Source organism: Lissotriton helveticus, chromosome 5_1 (assembly GCF_964261635.1).
Source record: "Lissotriton helveticus chromosome 5_1, aLisHel1.1, whole genome shotgun sequence".
Lineage (NCBI taxonomy): Eukaryota > Metazoa > Chordata > Amphibia > Caudata > Salamandridae > Lissotriton > Lissotriton helveticus.
The window spans coordinates 2,097,638,676-2,097,663,252 of record NC_136065.1 but is presented as its reverse complement, the minus strand read 5'-3'; positions in this window follow the sequence as shown (position 1 = coordinate 2,097,663,252).

The following is a 24,577-nucleotide window of genomic DNA, read 5'->3' as shown; positions in this document are numbered from 1 at the left end:
ACATTGCATTGACCTGTGCCTGCCTTGTTTCTGAGCAAATCTGAGTCACCACCTGTAACGGTGAGTACAGTTTCGGCGTAGTTCATAACTTTGGACAGCTGTGGTCGCAGAGAGGTATTTTAACGTCATCTGGATCTCCCATAAAAAATGGGGAATATTTGAGACAATTGTTGGAAGCTTTACAATTACCAAATGAAGTGGCGGTTGTAAAATGTGTTTGTCACAGTGGGAAATCTCTACATGAACGAAGTTGCTTGTTTTTGTGCCACACACGCATGCATCTTTAATAGGGAATATGTTGGCGAGAGCCTAGAGAAGACAGAACTCAGCATGATGATAGCACTTGCAGATACTTGGAACGAGGTCAGGCAGTTACAATTGGAAGCAACAGATCAGGAACAAGCCAGTTGGATCAGACCAGGTTTTGAAAAGGGGGAAGATGACATTTTTATTTCAATTGATGGTAGAGCAGTGCTACCGGATTGTTTGTTGAGTACAATGGCGAAACAGATTCATGGAGCAACTCACATAGGGAGAGAGACGCAATGGTGAGATTGTTCAGGCAGACTTGGTTCAACCCGAGATTCCATGTGATTGCTGACACGGTGTGTCATCTGTGTGTCACATGTCAACAAATGAATGCTAGAAAGAAAACTGTGATTGCCTTGAGTCACATTGGGAGATCGGGGGTCCTTTCAATCAGATTCAGTTGGACTTTGTTGAAATGCCTGTGTGTGATGGATTGAGATACATCCTGTTTGTTATGTGCATCATTTCATGGTGGGTGGAATCTTATCCAAATAAAAAATGTGATAGACTCACTGTAGAAACGTTTTTGTTGATGGACCTTACTCCATGCTTTGGATTTCCAACTACAGTGGAATCGGATAGAGGAACGCACTTTCATAGCGAGATCATGAAGCTGTTTTGTACTACCTTAAATTTGGATCAGAGACTGCATTGTAGCTACAGGCTAGAGGCATCAGGAATTGTGGAGCAAAAAATAATGGGATGCTAAATGCGAGAATAGCAAATGTGTGTGCTTCAACATCCTTGAAATGGTCTGATGCATTGCCTTTGGGCCAAAGAGTTTGCACAGTATTCCTGATAGAAGAACTGGGCTATCTCCGCATGAGATCCTCATGGGGAGAGTGATTCGCTTACCTGCAGTGCTATTCACAGCACTAATTAACATCACAGATGATTTGGTCCTTGATTACTGTAAAGGATTGGCTGACGTGGTTTGTTCTGTGTCTCACCAGGTAGAAGTTGGAACTGCACCGACCTCAAAAGACCTCTGCCATGACCTAAACCCGGGGGATTGGGTGCTAATCCGAAAGCTGTAAGAAAGTACTGTCTTGACTCAAAGTGACTTGGACCATACCAGGTGATCTTGGTGACGAATACTGCGGTGGAGTTTGGAGGCTTAGCGAACTGGATACACGCCTCATACATCCGTTGAGTCTCAGCGCCCTCTGAAAAAACAGCTCCTCTCCCAGAAGCAACTCCAGCCATAATCGCATGATCACCGGAGAGGGCGAGCCAAGCTATGGACGTTCATGAAGAGGCTGGATACCCACCAGGTCGAGCTGAGGGAGGTCAAGCTACACAGGTCCCAGTTATAGACTCTGAGGGAGATGGTAACACTGCAAGTGGTATAGCGTCTGACTCATCAGAAAAGACTGGTGTGGATATTGGTCGTATACTGTCAAGGAAGTAAAAGGTCACAAATGAATCGTGGCCAGTGAGACAGAAAAGACAAAACCCCAGACTTGCATCTGAGAATAATCTTGCACCAATAACTGAATCATCCTAATCTGATCAAAGCGAGTCAGAATAAGATCAAGGGAGCGTGAGGAGATCAAGGAAAGCAAGAGTGTTGTGTCAAAGATACGCCTCTCCTGAGTGGCCTTATCTAGCTACAAATGCTGGGAAGAGTGAGGTCCGAAACATCAATACTGATTACCGAGATCCTGCTGAGAGTTCCTGGAGTAGAGGCTAATGCAGTTTTGTCGTTGATCGTGTCTTATCCACCAAGGTTGAGTGGCTTAAGGACTTTGATTTTGGAAGACATCGAATTCCCGAGCTTTGGAAATCAGCTACCGCCTCAGGAGATTGCAGCATTCCGAGCCGAATTGTTACAGCGATCCATTGATGAAATTGGCTCTGACCTCATAAGGGATGTAACTGCAAACACAACAATGATGGACAGAATGTGGATCAATGTCACACATTCACCCCAGTCCAAAGATCTGGGCCCAAATCCATTGTTTTTCCACTCCACACCACCCTGGGTTAGACAATGGCGATATGCAAATCAGCGCTGACCCTGTGCCCCATGGGAACAGTCCAGTCCGAACTACAAAAGCCATGTCTTTCCCAGAACGGAAACAAGCATCCGAGGACCGGCCCGGTTTCGAGGTAACACCTCTCTTCAGCCCGGCTAGCTGGAATCGGCTAGCTTGATTCCAGTGGTGTGGAGTGCCTGGGACTCACGTCTGAGCATAAGGGATGTAAACTGAACTTTGAACTGTAAACAAAAATTCTTGCTTGTAAGAAGATAACCTAGGCCCGAGTGGAAGAAGAATAAAAATAGGGGGTTTTCCTTTAGAAAAAGAAAGCGGGCTAGGGAAGTCTTCCAAGCTGTGTAAATATTGTGGCAAAGACTATTAAATAATTTTTCGAGATCCCAAAGAAACATTCAAGGACTTTGTTGTACAGAAAGAGACTTTGCGTTGATCCTCTTACAGCTACAATCTGAGCCAATTTGAAAATGGAGTCTGGAATTTCGACCCGTAGGCACAACTGTATAATAGTTACACTTATTGTAGGAACAATTATAGTGATAACATTACTGAGCCATTATTAGTGCACATAAAGCTGAGGTAAAAGGAGTGGGGGTACATGGGACATCCACACCTCCCACTTCCACCTCAAAAGAGGGTACTGAAGAACTATAATCTTCATTCTCAGGGAATACTTACTAATAGAAAGAAGAACTTGGCACAGAAGCTGAAATATGAAAAGACATCTTTATTAAACTTAATTAAGTGAGGCCACGTCACACAGAAGCCGTAGCAACTGAATGAGGTAGTCTAAAGAGTACATAACACAGAGGCCTTTTAAATGCCTAGGGTTACAAACTCAGCATAAAAGAAAGGGGTAGTCCTAGCTTCTGCAAGCATGCAAAATACCTAATATGGACATACAAGATCTGCAAAATATTAGCCAATAGGAGAACATTAAAAAAGAAGCATCATATAACCAGAACGTCCCCCTTACGTCTGCCCAACCCACAAGTAAATTAATTACAGCACCTATAGGTCAATCAGTAATGGCAGGACATGTCTGTATGCAGTTAGGCCAGCTGGTGTCTGAGATTGATTTCAAAGCAAGAACAGAGGGGGGTTTTCAACACGTTGCAGTCCAAAGGGCAGAGACACTTCATGAAGAGAGCAGCCTGTGTAAAGGCGACACAAAAATGATGACAAATGTAAGATGGAGTCAAAATTAAAGAACCTCAATACATTAGGATCTGATAGAGGCTTAATAGAGCAAACTAGTGGCTTGCTGTATGTAGATTTGTCTAAAGGTGATGACATGCTGAATTCTTACGTGAAACTGTTGTATGAGTATGTTGACACCATAGATGTGAGAGACTGTTATGTTTGTATGCAATTGCCTGCTTCGGTTGAAGAGGATATCAGATACTATCACCTGCCCTTGACGTATGGCATTAGTTGTAGTCTGTCTTAATATGTACTATGAGTACCGTTTCTCAAATTATGATCAGGTGTTTTCAGAAGTTCCAATGTACAAACACCTGAACAAATATGATTATTACAAGCAAGAAGAGAGAATGGGAAAGTATTTTTTACCCACAGTCACACTAGATACTGCTTATGCACATTGACACAAGTTAACTTGCACACTAACATAGATAGAGAAAAAGTTTGTAGAACAAGTAGAAGATAGACAAAGGGGACTAACAGTTAAACTTAATAGTAAGGAGGAAACATTTGAGTGGACTAAGGAAGAATTATCTCACAAGGCTAAAGGAAGCTATGGTCCTATAGCTCTAAATTGGGAACAACTGCAAAAGCTCTGCATTCTACAGGTACAAGCACGCTATGACGTTATTTTTGTTGGACAGAGTGCATGCAAACACCCATTTCTGATTGATGCTTCTTCAAAGAAATTCCTGCAGGAAGCTGTTCAAGTGGTGCCAACTGTGTTTTTTGTGTGTTCGAAGAAATGTGTATGTTCAGCTTTCGAACATATGGTATGGTACTTGTTATGTGGCTGTTGTGTTTCCAAAGATATACCATGTGGAGGATTTGGAGAGTTTGAAAGGAAAGTCATCCCATAGAGAGAAACGTGGAACGAGTGCGCGAGAAATTTTGGGGGGCATATTTGGAGCAATGATACCTAGTTTAGGAGTGGTCTTGAATGACATCAAGATTAGAAAGTAATCAACTATTGTGGATAAGATGTCAGCTAATATGGCTCAGTCACTATTGCTTGCAGATGGAGAGATGGTTTTGATAAGTGCTATGGTAATGTAAAACCTTCTTGCTTTAGATGTGTTATTAGCAAAAGAGGGCAGAGTCTGTAAAATGCTGAATGTCCAACAGTGTTGTACTTAAATACCTGATAATAGCAAGGATTTGAGGAAATATATAAGTAACATCAAAGAGACACACCATGAGGAAGGATTTGAGGAAATATGTAAGTAACATCAATGAGATACACCATAAGATACATGACCTGGCAACTGAGGGAATTTGGAATAAGATAGGGAAAGGATTCGGAAAAGTTGGAAGTTGGTTTGCAAATCTTGGAAAAGGAATTTGTAGATATATCTTGAAGCCAATAGTGATTGTTGTGGTCTGTGTTATCATCTTGTTGGGCATAGTGTGGGCATACAAATGGCACAGGTTGAGACAATTTGAGATATCCATTAGAGAGACAGAAAGGAGAATGAAAAGACTGCTGGACAGTCACTGGAAGAATTTAAACAGAGGAGATTAGTTACAACATCAGTTTAGGTCGGTCCACTCTACGGGTAGTTAAGAGTATTGTGATGACACAGGTCATCAGAGGGGGGCTGATGTAGCACAAAATCAATTTTTCATTGTAGGGGTGCATTATAACCACACAAGCAGACTGCATCCACATATTATCTTTTGTTGTGTTAACTTAAGTGTTAGGATTTTGTAATGTAATAACATACCTGTGATGTGTTTAGGCCTAAATGTAGAATACATGAAGAACTCTGTGGAACATCAAATGTAACTAGCAGGAAACACTAACAGGTAACTCTTGTGAATGTGTTAATTAATTGTGCCATTGTATATGTAGATGAAAATGTTAACTGTATATGTCTCAATTTCTATATAACTTGTTCCATTTCTCTTATTTTAGCTGCATTTTGTAGGCCTGAAATGTATTTTCCCTGGAAGCTCTTCCATTAGAATTAATAGTCGAATTTCATGTACATGTTGGATTCTGTGCTTTCTCACGTTTATGTTTAGGTTGTTTGTTAGAATAATGTATTTTTATAGGAGCTAGGCAAGGAGAGAAGAGGATACATTGGGAACTAATGCCAATATGGAAAACTGATGATTTTTATTTTTGCCAGAGAGGGCCTGGGAATCAGTGGTGTAGCAAGGGGGCGGCACAAGTTTTGGGGACGGCGGCCTCCTCCCACTCTTATCTGCTGTCTTGGTGGTGGCAATCGCCCCCCGTTCTTCAATTGGGCCACCGCGAGTTGGTAAAAGCAGGGACCACCACGGGCTGCCATAGGGCTAGCTACGCCACTGCTGGGAATCAAGCTCATTGTGTTACTGTGTGGAAGAAATCGCCGTCCAATGGAAACTGCCCATGAAAATGTGGCCTGATCAGATGGCGTGACCTGAAAGGAATCATGGGGAGACACTTGTGATATTTGGAGTTTTGTAAGTAGGGAAAGTGCCCACTTCTTCTCTGCCTTTCGGAGATAGAGCAAGATGGCGTCTGACTAGCAGCGCTTGAGATCACTCCTAATGCCTTACACCCAGAAGACAGGCGAAAATGGTGTACTAAAGATCACATACCCCATGGAAGAGGCTCTCAAAGACGGCGATTTCTGGACGGCAGCAGAGGGCTTGGTTTTCGGGCTTCTTGGGACTGCGGCGGCGGTGTTTGCAGAGATCCAAGAAAGACGAGTTGGAAGAAAATCGGACGGAGCCAGCGCAGTAAGCGGAACCGGCAGAGTGCGTCACGGAGCCGACACTGACCGCAGGGCGGGGTCGGCAACTACAGCGGCGGTGGTGCTCGCAGAGACCCAGATCTGGCGTTTCAGTAAGAGCCAGGGCGGAGCCTTAATAGCGAGCGGAGCCAGCGGAGCACTCCGTGAAACCGGCAGCAATCACAGGGCGAGGCTTGCTGAAGCTGTGGTCGGGGTGACCGGGGTGACCGCGGATTTTGCTGAAGCAGATGGGAAGAGAGACCCTCAGATCGTACGGAGTCAGAGACTGCCTAGTGAGCGATCGGTGCTGCTATAGATCACCTGGTTGCTTGCAAGTGGGCAGTATGGCGCCAAAAAACATGCGAGGAGGGAAGGGGAAAGCTCAGGACACAGAGCAAGGTGCTACAAAGCAGGCAGTGCCACAGAAGGATATCGTCAAGGGCAAAGACAAGAATAAGGACTTTGAAAATACCCCAGGTGAGAGCGGGGGAGTTATAAATGATATTGGGACACGAAGTAACGCCAGAAAAAGAGGAGGGGTTGCAAATCCAGGGACCCCAGCAAGTGCTGCTACTGAGAATATTACAGTTAACACTATCAACGCGGGGGTGAACTCGAAAACTATAACAGGCTACTTCTCTCCATTGGCTCAGAATATTAATGATGTGATTACTATTCCTGACATAAGTAATGTGGCTCATATAACTGAGAAAATTGCACAAGTCGTGGAGAAAAAAAAGGAGAAAACTGTGGCTATACACAAGGCAAACCCCCTGATAACAAGTAATACACAGGAAGCTAATCTTGTAACACAGTGGGGGGAGATGATGGAAACCCACGAGCTAAATATAGAAAATAGCAAGCAAGAACCAACAGCACCCGCAGTACATGCTGATTTAACGCAATGTCAAGAGAATGTGTTAGAAGCAAGAGCAGCGGCAAATGATGCAACTAAATCTCTAGCTATAAGCGATGTAGACACAGTTATAGATGTAGACACAGAGGTGCTGATAACTGATGTACTAGTCCAGGAGATCACAGCAAGCAGCGGTCCAAGCGGGGCGGAGGATAGCCTGGACGTGCCAGACAATTTCTATTCAGTCACTGATGGTTCAGAGGACACCCCTGCGGAGTCGAAGGAGGGAGAGAATTCAACGGGGGACAGTTTCATCTCTAGCCCTGGAGGAAATAGCAGAGCCTCTACTAATGATAGGGACACAGTCATCAGGAAAAAAAGACTGTCAAGACGGCAAAGAGACATGCAATCGCAGGAGAAATCATCTAGTGGACAGCGACGTATTAGCGGCGGCAACGCAACTACTTTAAAATGGGATTACTCCGCAACCAGAGGTACCTATCCGGATTATACGTCGCAAGGTGCCACGCCAGGGTCTGAAGTGGAAACCCCCCCTTGGCAGCAGATATTAGATTCAATAAAGCAACTGCAAGAAGCAACAAAGATTGAGGGAAAAAAAAAACGACCTGCAACCAAGAACTTGCAATGTTCAGTTAAAAAAATTGCTAAGGTTTGCGTAGATACCAAAACAAGGGTATCTCACCTTGAAGACCGCACTAGTACCCTAGAAGACCAGCAAGTAAAAGATGCAACTAAAGTAAAGGGACACGAACAGCAATTAACTGATATCCAATGGAAATTGGAAGATATAGAAAATCGCCAGCGGTGGAATAATCTCAGGATCTTGGGCATAGAGGAAGGGAAAGAAGGAGATGACGTGAGGGCCTATGTACTACAGCTGCTGAAGGGTGCTTTCCCGGAGCTGAGTCAATGGGATTGGGACAAGGAAGTCCAACGAATGCATAGATTCCCAATGTCTATGAAGAAAAACCTTGTCCCAGCTCAGGGTGGAAACCAGAAACTACAGAGACCCCGAGCTATTTTGAGATTCTTCGGGAACTATCTAATGAGAGAGGAAATTTACGCTAAAGCTAGACCAAACGCAAAACGCTCTTTTGATAACCAGACCTTTTTCACAACTTCTGATTACTGTCACACGACAGTCGAGCGGCGGTGGAGATTGAGAGAACTATTGGAGCCTTGCCATCAAATGGGACTACAAGCATATTTTATGAATCCGGCTAGGCTCACCTCCGAAATTCAGGCAAAGGCGTATATAGATACTCTGAAAGCAGGGGGCACACTATAACATGACCCTTTCCAGGGCCGGTAGAATGTAAAAAATAAGGGGGTGTAAAAAGATAAAAATTTTGAACAACAGTGAGTGCATCAGAATAGTACACCAGATATATATATATATAGAAGGGTGTGGGGCAGAAGGGGGACATGCAGTCAGACACCATCACAGAGACTCTAGGTCTGCTTGCCTCTGCAGGAGGGGGAGGGGAGGGACAGCGGGTGGGGCAGGAGGGGCGGGAAGGGGGGGGGTCCGAAGGGAGAAAAACGGGGAAAAAAAAACCATCATCAAGAAGACATATAGAAGAAGGAGAAAGAGGGAAGGAAAAAAGAAAATGGGGCAAAAAATGTATTTTTTTTATGCGGATAGTCACAATTAATATATGTGGACTGAACGATGCCAAAAAAAGAAGAGAACTGAAGGAATATTTAAGGACAATATATGCAGATATTGTATGTATAGAAGAGACTCACGTTCAGATATCCCAAACAATTCTGTTAGAACAGCTTGGGTATCAGCTATTATCTTGTACATCGCAAGGGAGCAGGACACGCGGGGTGGCAATATTGGCACGGGGTAGGATGGTTACAGTGAAAAGACAAAAAGCAGACCCATACGGACGATGGGCTATGATCGAATGTAATGTGTACGGACTCAGTTTTACTCTCTGTTCTATTTATGCACCCACGGTAGATGATCCAGAGACCCTAAACCATGTCAATGTAGAATTGTCAAACTGGCCCATACCCATCATAGTTTGTGGCGATCTGAATATCAATGGGCTTAATGGACTATGGAAAAATGATCCGGCCAAGTTTCTGGGCAGAAAAAAGAGAAGCCATATGGCTTTGATACAAATGATGCAGGTCAATGGGCTCACTGATGTATGGGAGCAGCAAAACATTGGTGGAGGGGGGAGTACATATTATTCAATGCCACATAAATCTTTAGCTAGATTGGACTATTTTCTGACCTCACCTGCATTGATACCCATTATTAAAATTAGAAGATTACCACGGGTGATGTCAGAGCATAACCCTTTGGTCCTAGATGTCTCCATTGCAAATCTTCAAAAAGAAAAATTTAACTGGACTTTCGAGAGAGCTTTGCTTCACGATCCCAAGTATGTGGAACAGATGAGCTCTTGGCTAAAAGAATTCTTTAGAATAAACAGAGGCTCCACCTCTCCTGCAATAATTTGGGACACTATGAAGGCTGGTATAAGAGGGGAAACCATTAGCTTTTCGATAAGGAGAAATGGGACAGAGAAGGAGGAAATAGAGAGAAAGTTAAGAGTAATAGCTGTCACTGAAGAGGAACTAGCGGAAGCAATCAGGGTCAAGCATGATCTAACAGGGATACTACAAAACTTAAGTATAGCAAAAGCAGCAGTAGGTGAGGTACTTGCAGTTAAAGCTGCTGGAAAGTATACAGCATGGAAGCAGGACCAATATGAGTTCAGTGAGCAGATTGGCCGTATATTAGCTATCAGAACGTGCCAGGTGGCCACTAAAGGGGAGATTTCACAAATTGTCTCCGAGGCAGGGCTTTCGGCTACAACACCAAGGGGGATCTGCTCAATCTTCCAAGATTTTTATCAGAATTTATATAATGCCGATAACAACGCCGATATTGGGGAGATTGAAAGATACTTAGAAAGCGCACAAGTTGAGAAGTTTACAGCAGTAGATAAAGCAGGGTTGGAAATGGATTTTACGATGGAGGAAATACAAGCAGCAATTAAAGATCTACCTGCTGGAAAAGCTGTGGGCCCTGATCTCATTCCGCTGGAATTTTATCAAATTTTCCTACCAAATCTCGCAGAGGATATTTATCAGCTTACGTGGTCAACACAGAAAGGAGCAGCACCTCCAGAGTCTTGGGGTGAGGTTACTATGGTGGTATTTCTGAAAAAGAACAAACCTCCAATAGACCCCGGGTCTTACAGACCCATAAGCTTGATGAATAGCGATACAAAGATTTTCTCTAAGATCCTAGCCAATAGAGTAAGCTTAATTATCGGCAAAATTATATCCCCCTAGACAACATGGGTTCATCCCGGGCAGGGGCACGGCAGATCACATCAGAAGAGTGTGTACCATGTTTGACGGGACGACTGCCTCACGAGACCCTATGGCTCTAATATTACTAGATGCTGAGAAAGCATTTGATAGGGTCTCGTGGGGCTTCCTATGGGTGGCATTAGCAAAAGCAAATATCGGCGATGTTTGCATTAAGGCTCTAAGCGTCTTATATGTGAACCCGACGATAAGACTCAGGATAACGGGAGAACAGAGTGGGACTATAAAAATCGGACGAGGAACTAGGCAAGGATGCCCTTGCTCTCCGCTGCTCTTCGCCTTCTATATAGATGCCTTTATTAGAAAGATAGAGCTAAATAAGAATATTATACCAATTGTGCTGAATGGATTTGAAACAAAAATTTTAGGCTATGCCGACGATTTAGCTATAACCTCTGCGGATCCGGTTAGGGCACTTTTGGAAATAGAAAGAGAAGCTAATCTATTTGGGGCATTGTCGGGCTATAAATTAAATCAGAGCAAAATGCAAATTGTAATTAATAAAAAGATAACGATGATAGATCAAAGAGTAACGGATTCTGCAGTGTATTTAGGTGTAACAATAACCTCAGATCTTTCTAAGATAGTTTAAATGAACCTGGGACCGCTAATTAAAAAGACCAAGAAGGACCTAGACAGATTAAATAATTTGCACTTAACAATAATAGGACGGTGCAATTTAATAAAAATGACATTCTTGCCTAAAGTATTATACCTGTTTCGAACTATACCACTGAAATTTAATAATAAATGGCTTGGGGAAATAGAGGGAGTCACAAATCGTTTTATCTGGGCCAAGGGAAGAACACGACAAGCACTAAAATTCCTGTCTCTGCCAAGGGAAAGAGGAGGTTTAGCGGCTCCCGATTTCAAGGCCTACTATTGGGCAACTGTTTTACAATATATCAGAGGGCTATTAGGAGGGAATATGGAGGACCAGTGGAGAGAAGGGGAAAGCGTCCCCGACACATATGAGCTATTAATCAAGGGCTCCAGCAAGTGGCTTCTTACTTTTAATGAAGCCAGTTACTACAAAAAAGTTAAGTTTATGACCCTCGGACCAGCAGTATTAATCTGGTCCACCCTCAGGAAGAAAATAAAAATGGGGAGAATGAACTTTTACACACCTCTGTACAAGAATCAACTTCTACCGGTGATATTCCACGACCATGTAATGAAAAGATGGGATATATTGGGAGTGAAAACTATTGGGGATCTCATAGACATGACAGGCCTCAGGACATTTGAGCATTTACAGCAGGTATACGATTTAGATCATAGAGATTTTTTTAAATATTTACAAATAAGGTCAGTGTTGGCAAAAAAACAGGGAGGGGAAACCAACTATAAGAGAGAGGAAATTGTGGAATTTTTAAGAGATCAGAAGGGCTGTTCGATATCCCAGATCTATGGGGAATTGATCCAGCTCAAGGAGGATGATTGTGGAAGGGTTGCACAAAAATGGAATTCTAAGCTAAACCTATCTGGCAATGAGGTTGTAAAATCATTCCAGCTGTTAAACTCAGTATTAAGAGTGACTAATCTACAAGCTCAGCAATACAAGACTTTATTCGAGCTTTATTACACACCATACAGAATTGCTCAATGGGGCGGAACAACGGGGGTTGTCTGCCCCAGATGCCAAGCAACACAGGCAGACACCATACACATGTTTGCGGCCTGTCCAGCCCTGGGTCCATTCAAGAGCTCAATAGAGAAATTTCTCGACAGAGAACTAGGGATTAACATCAGTATAACGAATGAAGTAATGGTTCTAGGGGTCACCAGGGACGACGTAGAAATATCTCATTCAGAATTTGTATATCTAGCAATGACCCTAAGCCGGTTATGTATCGCAACAATGTGGAAAGATCCAAACCCGCCAACATTCCAACAATGGCTATCACGGTTGCTAGCTATATATGTATTGGAAAAAGCAATGTATGATTATACCCTGGCTTCACGGGACTCGGTCCTGGAAAGCACACCGCACAGCTGCCTCACGCTGTCAGCGGGCTCACGAAAATCGTCCACGGCGCCATTGCCGGCGTGCTGATAGGCCACGCCCCCTTGGAGGCCACGCCCCCCTTCCTCCCCCTTCTCCCTCCTATAAGGGATGTGTCAATACCGTACGCGCAGCGGACGGGCGCAGCGGGCGCGCCGTTTGCGCGCCGAAGGCGCGCCAAAGGCAAGCCCGTCTGGGCCCGTCCGGGCCCAGAAGGCCCTAGGCCCGGTTACTATGTCCGGTACCCCTCAGGATCGAATAATGTATACAGCTGATACCTTATACAACTTACGACCTAAGAATACCTTGGCCTGCCACCACTCACTGACTGCAGGTAAGACATTCTTGACCTGTTCACAATGCAATCTGACTTCTATCCTGAAACCACCCACCATCGTCCTGAGACTAGGACTTCTTAATTGCCGTTCCCTCCCCAAACATGCCACCGAAATGAACCTCCTAATTCAGAACCAGGAGCTTGACCTTTTGTTCATAACAGAAACATGGCTTTCTGACAATACCGATTCGGATGTTGTCACGGCCCTTCCCACCGGGTATATCTGTCAAACACTTAATAGACCCAGAGGGAGAGGAGGCGGGATAGCCATAATCCACAGGGAACAATTTACCTGCCGTATGACCAATGCTGGTATTGAGGACTGTGAGAGCGGCCAATTTTCCATCCAAGTCGCCCCAGCCCTTACCCTGGCAGGGCTTCTTATTTACCGCCCGCCAGGGGCCCCGGGTAATTTCATCAATGCTGTTGTTGAATCCGGTTCACAACTAGCTTTCTCTGCCCCCAATTTCCTTATATTAGGTGACCTGAATTTTCATTTCTTGGACCCCACGGATCGAGCAGCATCGGACATTAGGAGCGACTTAACATCTCTAGACATCCGTCTAGTGAATAAAGAGCCCACCCATGAGAAAGGCCATCTATTGGACCCGATCCTCACCAACATAGCAACTATGACTACTAACCCACCGGTGACCTTACCCTGGACTGACCACTTTTTGGTACCCTTTTCTTGGGAAATCCCCACTTCCACTGACTCGATCCCTAAAATCCAAGTCACCGACCGACAATGGCGCAAACTATCCCCGGAGACTTGGGCCACCTCTCTTGCAGAGTCCACCCCTGCGCTCTCATCTGATCCCAATATAGCTGACAGTCAATTCAGCAACTGGATCACTTCTTCTCTGGATACATTGCTCCCGATAACTACCACTCGGAAACAACCTAAAAGAATATCACCAGCTCTATGGTACACTACTGAGCTTAAAACTCTACGTCAAGAGTGTAAAAAAACCGAACGCTCCTGGAGGCGCGACAAAACATCGACCAACAAGAACCTCTACTCTATTTCTCTCCTGAACTATAAAACTGCCATTCATAAAACCAAAAGCATGTTTTTTCAGGAGAGAATAGAGAAAGCAGGCTGCTCCAGTAAGGAAGCATACGCAATCCTTAAAGAGCTGTCTAAACCCCAAGGACAAGGAACGGGACCCACGGCCGATCCTAAAGCCGATCTGGAGAAATGCCAGAAACTAGCCAATTTCTTCCACGACAAAATTAGACTAATTCTGGAATCTATTCCCCCCTCCAGCCCTGAGGAAAATATCACTTGTCCACACACCACCACCTGCCTGTCCACGTGGGGCCAGGTCACGGTAGACGAGGTGAGTAATGTGTTCAACTCTATGAAGAGCGGCTCCCCTAGCGACCCTGCTCCCCTCCGTATCCTTAAAGAGGTAGCCCCCACCATCATCCCCTCCCTTACCCACCTGATTAACACCTCACTCCAACAAGGAACCGTACCCTTAAGTTGGAAGAAGGCGGTGGTGAAAGCCCTGCTGAAGAAACCTACACTGGACCCCGAGAACCTAACTAATTACCGACCTATCTCCCTACTGCCGGGGGTGAGCAAGGTCGCAGAAAAATTGGTCAATAGGAGACTTTCTCAGTTCCTAGAGGCCAATAATAAATTAAAAAGCTCCCAGACAGGTTTCCGACCTGGACAGGGCACGGATATCGCCCTTTTGGCTGCTGTAGAGGAGGCAAGAGCACTATTGGATGGGGGAGGATCAGTGGCAGTGATCCTCCTCGACCTTAGTGCAGCGTTCGATACAGTTGACCACCAACTTCTTATCAAAAGATTGGCTGGGGTGGGAGTGAAAGGTACAGCCCTATCCTGGCTTTCATCCTTCCTGGCCCAACGGTCCTACCAGATCTGGGAAAAGAACGCCCGCTCCTCCGAAATGCCCCTCCAATGTGGTGTGCCTCAGGGCTCCTCCCTGAGTCCCACTTTATTTAATATCTATATGTCCACATTGGAGGAGGTTATCATCCCTTTCGGAGTGAGCGTCGTCAGCTACGCCGACGACACTCAACTTGTGGTGTCTCTATCCCATCCCAAGCAACAGAAAGCTGATCTGTTCAACTGCCTTATGCAGGTCCATCATTGGATGAACAGATCAGCCTTAAAACTCAACGGGACAAAAACCGAGGTCCTTATACTAGGCCCGGAAGGAGCCTCACTTCCCCTGGACAGCTGGCCAGCCTGTTTGGGTCCACCCCCTGATCCAAAAAAAGAGGTGAAAAGTTTGGGTGTGTGGATCGATTCCGATCTCTCCTTTACCTCACAATCAAAGAAGGTGGCAGGGACCTGCTTCGGCCTCTTAAAATCTCTGAGGAAAGTTCTGCCCCTTCTTCCCCCTAAATCCCAAAAACTTTTAGTCCAAGGTCTCATCATATCGAGATTGGACTATAGCAATGTGATTTACATGGGTGCCCCCGAAGCGACCCTCACCAGACTGCAGATAATTCAGAACACGGCTGCCCGGATCATCACTAACACCCCGGCTAGATCATCTGCCAAGCCCGCTCTTAAACTCCTCCATTGGCTCCCCATAAGGGAGAGAGTCAAATTCAAAGCCCTATGTCTTGTTCATAAAACGCTGCAGAATCAAGGCCCTCCTGTTCTCAGTAACATCATCACTCCCTATAGGAACTCTAGGTCCCTCCGCTCCAATGCAGAAAATTTTTCCAACATCCCTAGATTCAGGAAAACCCGAGCAGGAGGGAGACGTTTCTCAGTACAAGCCTCCCGCCTTTGGAACTCACTTCCCCGTAATTTACGTCTTGAACCTCAATACCTGCGCTTCAGGAAACTGTTAAAAACCCATCTTTTTCCCTAATTCTGTACTCCCCCTCCCTTTTTTTCTCTGCTTAGTTCTCCCCCTTCGACCTGGTGAATTCATGGTTCTTTAGCGCTGGGATACCTCCGGGTGACTATCGCGCTTTATAAAAATAAATAATAATAATAATAATAATAATAAAGGCCGGACGATAAAACAACTGGGTAAAAGAATATGGGCCCCCATAACCGAATGGAAACAAAGGCTAGAAAATGGCTAGAAATCCATAAATTATCACCAGCTCTTCTCTTCTCTTGTCTCTCTTCTGCTCTTTTCTATTCCTTCTCTCTTTCTTGTTGTCCAAATGTAAATGGATAATATAATTCGTATGTTGTTTCAATACGAGGAGTTATACTGTATAATTTTTTATATATGTATTCTTTTTCCCATGTATATAAGATTGTGATATATGATTTGGAAGTTATAATTGGATAATGATAATGTCATATGTCTGATGATGATGATTATTAATTAAAAAAAGTAAAAAAAAAAAGAATTAATAGTCGAATTTCATGTACATGTTGGATTCTGTGCTTTCTCACGTTTATGTTTAGGTTGTTTGTTAGAATAATGTATTTTTATAGGAGCTAGGCAAGGAGAGAAGAGGATACATTGGGAACTAATGCCAATATGGAAAACTGGTGATTTTTATTTTTGCCAAAGAGGGCCTGGGAATCAGTGGTGTAGCAAGGGGGCGGCACAGGTTTTGGGGACGGCGGCCTCCTCCCACTCTTATCTGCTGTCTTGGTGGTGGCAATCGCCCCCCGTTCTTCTATTGGGCCGCCGCGGGTTGGTAAAAGCAGGGACCACCACGGGCAGCCATAGGGCTAGCTACGCCACTGCTGGGAATCAAGCTCATTGTGTTACTGTGTGGAAGAAATCGCCGTCCAATGGAAACTGCCAATGAAAATGTGGCCTGATCAGATGGCGTGACCTGAAAGGAACCATGGGGAGACACTTGTGATATTTGGAGTTTTGTAAGTAGGGAAAGTGCCCACTTCTTCTCTGCCTTTCGGAGATAGAGCATCTTAGAACAAGCTCTGTCTCAGTAGCTTTATGATACTTGACCCAACTAAAGTGGAGAGACTTCTGAGGAAGACTGCACACGCTACACCTTAATCTATCCTGCCCTGAACAATGCTTAATTAGGGATGTCATGTTAGTGCTAGAGGAGGGATAGTTTAATGATTTATCTTCATCAACCCTTGATGTAGGGGAATATGGTTTCCTGTTCCCTGATCTTTTGCATCCTGATCCTTGAATTAATTGTCTTGTGTGTGCTGCACCGCTTTAACTTATTCATAGATTTGGCTTTCTACTTGTTCCAATATATTTCTACACCCTTATTTTGAGGAGTCTCTATGTCCACTTATTGTTGGCTTTGTAATAAATTAACCAACCTTATTTAGTGGTCTGTGATTATTATGGACCTAGAAAACCGCAACTGCATTGATTGGCATTGTTAATGAATTTCTCTTCCCTCCACGCTCTCATGCTGAGAAAAAGTACCATCGACTCGAGGTTCTAGAGCAGATCTAGAACATGCTTTTCCGGCTTCTTCAGGATCAATACTCTTAATAGACGGCACATCCCTACAGGTGGAACCTCTGTTGGGCTTTCATTTAAACTAAATTTGAGTTTATTTCTTTGAGACATGATGTGCGCTCTTGGTGGTCATATACCTTTATGAGGGTTTTAGTGTCATGAACATGTCAGAGTATCCTGTCCGACAAACCCCTGGTCTGCCCATTTAATTTAGAGTTGGATGGACCACTAACTTTTCATCGATGGAGCCCACTTTGGAACCGTTGACAGAAAACTTCTACTGATGGCCCAACGGTGTAGGAGCTGTTGGTAGAAGTGTGGATATTTTTTTCTGTCACTGCCAGGAAAAATCTGACAGACACAGAAAAAAACCAGTAATGACGCTCATACTTTGAGAGAAAACTCCCAGGATGTGGAGATCATTATTTTTTTTTCTTCAGAAACAAACTCCTACTTTGGGCGTGCCGGCTGTCCAACAAACATTTTGTATATTGAAAGGAACAGCGGTTCCTTTCAATGCACAGAGGTGTCAATTGGGCTGCGGTCATCTCTAAATCTGGGAGATGGTAGTTCTTGAGGGTTGTAAATGTGATGTCCTGAGGCCCACTGATGCTGTTAAAGTTTGCAGGAATTGCTGTTAGAATGAGCTAAAGGCATGTTGTTATGTGGCAGACATTTTAGTTAGCCATGTGCTCACCATGTGCTTTCTCCCTCTTCCAGAGCCTTGCACATGCTCAGAAAGACCTGTAGCTACCAGAATGCACCTGCTCCTAGTGTTGAACTGTCAGGCTATTCTTAATGATGTAAGCAGTTTAGTCTCCCCTCCCACTTTCTTGAGAAAGCAAATTTTGTATACCCATATTAGTCAATAACCATGCTTGTATGTGCCAGGACCTCTCCTTGGTTTTAGGCTGACTATGTAACAAATGCATGTATAAGGCCCTTGTTCTCTGTACTCCTTAGACTGCCTCCTACAGTGGCCTGAGGGTACTGTATGACGCAGTCTCCCTCATGTTAGGTTAATAAATATGTTTTTTTTTTATATTGCAGCTTCCGGGCCAATCTCTTCTTTGTTGGTTTAAGGACCAGGTGTAAAAGTGAACGCCTTGGAAGGTTTTTATCTTTACCAGGGGACAAACCAAAAATCAGACCTCTAGTTCTAGGAGACTACTTCTTTGGATTAGGAAAGGTGCTGGCTGCCGGGCGTCTCTGATGCTTGCATTGGCAATGACCCTGAACACATTTCACTGCATAAATATGTTCTGGGATAAATTGCATGCCGTATTCTTTTTTACTTCAAGTTAGAGATGTTTTCCTCTTTTCTGCTGTATATCGGCCTCTGAGCCGCAGTGCGTTGACACGCCTCCATATGATTTCTCTGCCTTCCTCCTAGGACACTATTGATCATGGCATCTCTTATTTTGCTTGAATCTATTTACCATTTGATTCAATATTAGCATGTGTAATTTACTAATCTATTTATACTGCAATAGAATGGCAGCAGAGATAAACCCCTTTGCATTTATGAAGGCCGTGCTCACTCATGAGGGTGGAGCATTTTATTTCGGAGATTTCCTTGAACCTTCTCTTTAATTTGAAACTGAAATTTTGTGATTCTTCAAAGCAAGGAGCCGCCATCTTTCAAATAACAATCCAGACAATGTCTGTCCTCCCTATCATGGCTGTCACCAAAGCCAAGGCAGCGGTAGATCTTGGTTCTCCGCTTATTTGATTAAGTGAGGTGAATCAATATAGGTTCTTTTCATTTCATTTTCATTTATTTAAACTTTATTCGGCTTCAAAAAATGAGAACCATAAAAGTTACATTTACACAAGTGAACATACAAGTTTAAAATGGGCATCACGAATCAGGTTACATGAGTTCAATAGGGTCAGTACACATTTAGTAAGGGTATAAAAAGCAATATATGAAGTTAATACCAATTCATAATAATACATTTTATCCTAATCAGTTAAAATCCAGGCTTTTTCTATATCTTAAAGAGCATTTTAAAAACCCTACAATCAGCGGTAAGCAGTCGGGTTTTAACAGTTGCTGGTAAAACCAAGCTGGGCGTGCCTGTAAGAAATTTAACTTTTTTAAAAGAGATTTTAAAAACAATTTGCGGGGGGGCCATATAAAAGTCGCAAAAAAAGACAAAGTGTAACAGATCCTGTGGAGACAGGTTGTCGCAGCCACAGGGTGCTAACACCTGTCCTTTATGGCTCCCCCTAGGTACTGCCAGTAAGAGGTGAAAATAGTCCAATCTTAACCTTACTAGTAAAAATCTTTTGTGCATTGATAGAGGCCATGCTAGGTAGTCCTCCATTCCTGGAGAGGTTTTGAGCATCAGATGTCTGCGCGCTCCAGATTTCTGGAGTTCCTGCTCCTCACGCTTGATCTGCTTACGCTCTAAATAAGATTCCTTTACAAAGGCCACATCTTCCTTTGTTATGCACTCTAGGTTTAAGAAAAGATCCAGGCGTCCCAGCTCGTTAAAGGATCTCATTAAGTATTTGAACCATGGTATTACAGACATATGGTCCATGTTCAAGAAATCCCTATATATTTTGTGTGTAAGAACGAGATCTTTGTTTAGCCAGCTTTTTAGCCAGAAGAGCATAGGGCGCAAGCCAAGGGTCTCACTGATATATTGAGTACCAGTTTCTTCATGGACGGAGAAGTTTGATGTCCCTTGGGGGACCCCCAGCAGTTGTTTTAGGAAGGTATTTTCGGCCACCTGAAACGCTTCCGCTCTGGTGTATCCCCACAACTACGTTCTTGGCACCTGAGTGTCCCGTTCTCCAGGTGTTCATCATCCTCCTCCAGGAGAGAGACTGTCTAGTATATAACAGTCGTGAATGAGAAGAGTGTTGGAATAAAATGTTATTACAGCCTATGTATGTCCTGTCGCTGCACCTGCCTCCATGACCTTTGAGAAAAGGGGTAGTAAGGGCAATGCCAGGAGTAGCAGTGGAAAAAAACACTAGCCAGGGCTGCATTGCTGCTAGCCTACATTGACACCTATATTGCTAGCCAGTGCACATTACTGCTGCGCTTTTTATGATGTAAATACTGGAAACTGTCCTTCCTGCTGGTGCTTGGTACTCCCGGCGTCCCGGGGTCACAATATCAAGCTTTAAATATGGGATTGAGAATAATATGCATACTTACAACACACATTTACCTACAATATTGTGGTAGTTATAATTCTGGACGCAATATTTTGATAGCACTATGGGGCATATTATCAAGGGCACTATCGCCGCTTTAGCAGGACTTTTTCCCGCAAAAGCGGCGATAATTTCATCGCCCTATTAGCAAGCTGTCGCTAACAGCAGTTAGCGCCAGCTTGTAGGCGAAAGCGAGCGGTTGGGGGCCCACTTTGCATGTCAGCGATATTTATCGCTAATGACATGCAAAGTGGGCGTACCCAAACTGTTATCGACTGAAAGCAGTCGCTAACATCGCTATCGCCTATTATCAACGCAGGCGAAGCAATATAGAAATTCGCGCTAAGCGCGAATATCGCCAAAACCTAACGCCTGCTCAGACCACTTCTTAACCTGTATATCCAATGGGAGGTGAATATTCAGGCTAAGACCTTATTGGCGATGATGCCTGAATATTATCGCCGGATATTTTATCGCATTTGAGAAAAACTTTGCTAATAGCACATTATCTCTGCGATAAAATCCCACGATGCGCGGCGATAAAAAAATTATCGCTAAGCTTATTTAGCGATAATTATCGCTATTTGTTGCTAATATGCCCCTATGTTTTTGAGTTCATATCCCAACGAACAACCTTTCAGTGAGACAAGGCTCTTGCAGAACGAAAGGTGCACCTTCTGTTAACGTGTCACCTGTGCCAAATCCACCCAGATCTACATAATAATAATGATTCGTATTAGTACAATACAAAATGCATCACGTTCCAAATGAGGTATCTTCAGGCCCAAACCTCTCTTCCTATGTTACATGCCAAGAACAAGGACACAGGTGGTGCCCATGCCTATATGGGCAGTGCACGAACACCGTACCCAGCCGAGTGCAACCCCGGCAGATCCGCCCTGGACCTTCTCTGACATCCCCCTGTGACTGAGGGGCACCGATGGAGCCCGTCGCCCACTCGGCCGGGGAGGGCAGGTGCCACCTCTGCTCTGATCGTTAGATTGACTCTCGGTTTTCCTGCGCTCCTCTATTCCTCGGAGAGCCCTCGATGGAGAGCGTTGCTGCTTTTTCATTTTGTTCTGACACGGCGCCCTCCGCGTTTCCCGCCCTCGATGGAGCAGACGTGCCGGTGACAGATACAAGGTGACATTCATCTCCGCGCGCGCGCCCAGGGCTGTCTCTTTGATTGGTCGCCACCCCTGGGGATGCTCGGACAGACAGACCACCCCACGTCATTCAGAAGATGCCTGTCCTCGAGGTCCGCGGAGTCACCTGCGCAAATGTAGCGCTCTCTCGGCTCCTCTGGCGTTCAATCCGCTCCCACGTCTGTCACAGCTCAGGTGTCTGTCTCTCCACCCCGCCAGGAGAGGGCTGTGAAGCATGCGACTGTTCCATCAACTGGTTCTAAAATGCCTGCACATATTTCTTCGTTTCGTTGTGCATACTTTCTAAAAGTGCTACATGCAAGGAAGAGAGGCTTCAGGGCTCTTTAGATGCGATTGGTGGTTAAGCCAGAATCATTCCCTTCCATTGTTTTTGTGTTTGGCCTATAGAGTGGTTTGATGCAAGCCCAGTGGTTTGATGCCTCTGTTGCAGTAATAGCTGCACAACCCTAGGGTCACAGGTTCGAGTCCCTGCATGTCATATGGAGGATGACTTTCAGCTGACCAAGGCAAACTACAAGAGTATCATTGAGCTGGGTAATAGCAACACCTATTACTCACTGCACTACAACATTACAGTGCTATAGTAACAAATCACAGGGCTATAGAAATAAACAACGGGGTTATAACAACAGACCACAGGATTGTAGCAACAAACCACAGGACTATAGCAATGAAGAGCATGCATATAGCAACAAGCCACAGGGCTGCAGCAACAAACCACAGGGCTGCAGCAAACAACCACAGGACTATATCGGTAAAGAGCATGCACATAGCAACAAAGCATAGAGCTATAACAAAAAACCCTATTGATATAGCAATAAACTGCAAGGCTGCCTAAATCAATAAATTATTGGACTATACCAACAAATCACAGCGTTGTAGCACAAAACCACTCGACAATACCAATAAAGAGCATGCACATATTAACAAACCACAGGATGATAGCAATAAAGCTCATGCATATAGCAACAAACCACAGGATACAGCATAAAACCACAGGATTATAGCAATAAAGTACATGCATGTAGCAACAAATCAGAGGGCTGCAGCAAAAACAAACAGGACTATAGAAATAAAACACATGCATATAGCAACAAACCACAGGGCTACAGCAAAAAAAGAAAACACAGGACTATAGCATAAAGCACACGCATACAGCAACAAGCCACATGGCTATAGCAACAAACCACAGGCTATAACAATAAAACATAAGGATATAGCAATAAATTGCAAGGCTTGCTAAATCAACAAACTACTGGACTATAGCAACAAATCACAGATTTGCAGCAGCAAGCCACTGGACTACAGGAATAAACCACAAGGTTATAGCAAGAAGAGCTGTATGGAAATAAAATCATTATTATTAGTTAGCATTTCTTCTGCCAGCCTTTCTCTCCTATGGCCTACATGCTATGCTAACCCACATACACCACCCTTATATCAAATCATCCACATCTCCATTTAGTGGTAATCTACTGGCATCTTTCAAAGTATCAACCAGGCCCGGACTGGCCGTTGCGGGCACCGGGCAATCCCCCGGTCGGCCGCAAGGGTGGGGGCCGTTTTTGGGCCCAAGGGGGCCGTTTTTGTTACAGGGACGTTTTTGCAGCATAGCTGCAAAATCGGCCCTGTAACAAATTCGGCGGAAAAGCGGCCCTGGTAAAGAGCTCGGTGGCATCCCCCCCCCTCCCCCAGGGGGATAGGGGGGGCCGGCCGAGCACTTTGCCAGGGCCGGTTTTGATTCCCAGTCTCGGCCCTGGTATCAACCTTCCACTTACGGGTAATTTGCCGGTATCTTTCAAATCCTCCACGTCTCCACTTACAGAAAATCTACTAGTATCTTTCAAAGTAGTCCAATGTTGAATTTTCTATTACTCTTGTGTAATTTGCAGATTTTGTGCAATTTCACATTCTGCAAATTATGCAAATGTTGAAAATTACACCAGCCTGAAATTTTTTTATACTTTTTCTTGCCACATAAGGCTGGTTCAAGCAGAAAATCTCTAGCGGCACACAGGTTTGGGTGGAACCCGCCGCCACCTCCATCACATTTTTCATTGCACATCTGTCGTATTTTGCTTCGTAGGCCGGCAAAGTTATACCCTGAACACAATGGACAGAGCGACAAACCCATTGCTTCATCTACCATATTTAGAGTATATATTCCATCGAAAGAAATGGGGTCGTTTCTCCTCCACACCTGTGCTGGGAGGAAAAAGAGCATAAATAGTCAAACTCTTCCCCAGGGGCCTAACAAAACTTGAGGGGGCTCCCTGCAGGTTACGATTCAATCTGAAGCTCTCTGGCTGAAGTGCGGTGCTGAGGGGGCCCCCGCACCGCGGGGGCTTCAGGGGCCTGTGTTACGACCCCCAACAACCACAAAACGCACTCAAACAACATGCCCCTGCTGATCCAAGGGGTGGGGTGGGCCTTTGTTTGGCAGTACAGGATGGAGAAGCACACAATGCACAAGAAAACAGAAGGTAAGTACAACCTTTTAAATGCAAATTTAAATGCAATAATATTCATAAGAATTCAGGATCTGTATCGAGTGCTAGGAGGAGCTCGAAGGTATCCATGACCAGTGGCGGTTGGCACGGATCTGAGGTGGCGGGGCGGGGAGGCGAGAAATAAAAAATTCAATTAAACTAACCTCCTCGCCGCGTCCTCCTCATTGAGTCTCTCCTCGTCCCTCCGGCCAGGGAACAGAACAGGAAGCAGCCAGGCTCGCCTGAGCCAATCACAACGCTGCAATGCAGCATTGTGATTGGTCTGAGCTCCGTGGTTCGGCGTTCAGATGGGGACTGGGAGCCTGGGTAAGATTTCCTCCCAGGTAGTAATGCAGCCCAGGTGGCAAACCTACTAAGTGCGCATGAATGTTTAGCCGGCCCGAGATGTCTGGCCAAAGATTCATGCACATTTAGGGAGTGAAAACCACTTCTCCCCTCTCCTGCTCTGTCAGCAGAGCAGCTCTACCCTGCCCGGCAAAGCAGTCATGCCCCCAATAGGAATACATAAAATGATAA